The sequence below is a fragment of the Chrysochloris asiatica genome, unplaced genomic scaffold (genome assembly GCF_000296735.1).
Source record: "Chrysochloris asiatica unplaced genomic scaffold, ChrAsi1.0 scaffold00177, whole genome shotgun sequence".
Classification (NCBI taxonomy): Eukaryota; Metazoa; Chordata; class Mammalia; order Afrosoricida; family Chrysochloridae; genus Chrysochloris; species Chrysochloris asiatica.
In genome coordinates, this window is record NW_006408695.1 from 565678 (window position 1) to 566676 (window position 999).

The window sequence follows — 999 nt, forward strand, 5'->3', positions numbered from 1 at the left end:
TGATGATGGAAGAATGGGGTGATATTGAAAAGAAAGCTTCAGCTTAACTCTTTCACTGTTCTCTTTTTCATAGTCTTGAGGTGGAAACTCCTATTAGGAAGTCAACTTTTGTGTATAATGATGATCACATCATGGGCAAAACTTGAGTACTTGGAGATTATTATTATTATTATTCATTAAATAAGTTTATTACTCATTAAATAAATAAATAACCATTCTTTGTTCCTTCAATAAAGATATTAATTTCTTTAGATTTTCTCTCTGCTTGCCTTTGGTTCTGGTTGACACCTTTTAATCCCCTATCTAATGGGTTCAAAACAAATGTATGTTTGTATGAGTTGTGTTAGTTAAATGCTATTCAATCAGTTTCAACTCATGACAACTCCAAGTGTGAAGAGTAGAACTGCTTCATAGGGTTAAAAGGTTGTGATCTTTTAGAAGCAGATTGTCAAGCCTATACTCTAAGGCATCTCTAGGTGGGTTCGAACCACCAAACATTTGGCTACTACTCAAGCACTTAGCCATTTGTGCCACCCAGGGACTCCATATACAAATATACGATTTCCTTTTAATATGACTAGGTATGTTGTTGTTTAGTGACATTGAGTCAGTTCCGACTCACAGGATTTGTATAGGGTTTCCAAGGAGTAGCTGGTGGGTTTGCATGGTTAGCAATCTAGTGCTTATCCTACAATGCCATACTAAGACTCCTACAGGGTTTCCTATAGTATATGAAGGAACTTCAAAAAGTTCATAGACAAACTCCATTATCATTTAATTTCATTTTTCTGTGAACTTTTTGAAAATCCCTCCTCTGTGTGTGTATGTATGCCACTAAGTGGATTCTGACTCATACAACCTTATACAAAGTTACTAAGACTGTAAACCTTTACAGAAGCAGACAGCTTCATCTTTCTCCTGGGTTGCAGCTGATGGGTTTGAACTGCCTACCTCAGGGTTAGCGCCTAACACCTAACCGGAAGTATTATATATATGTAT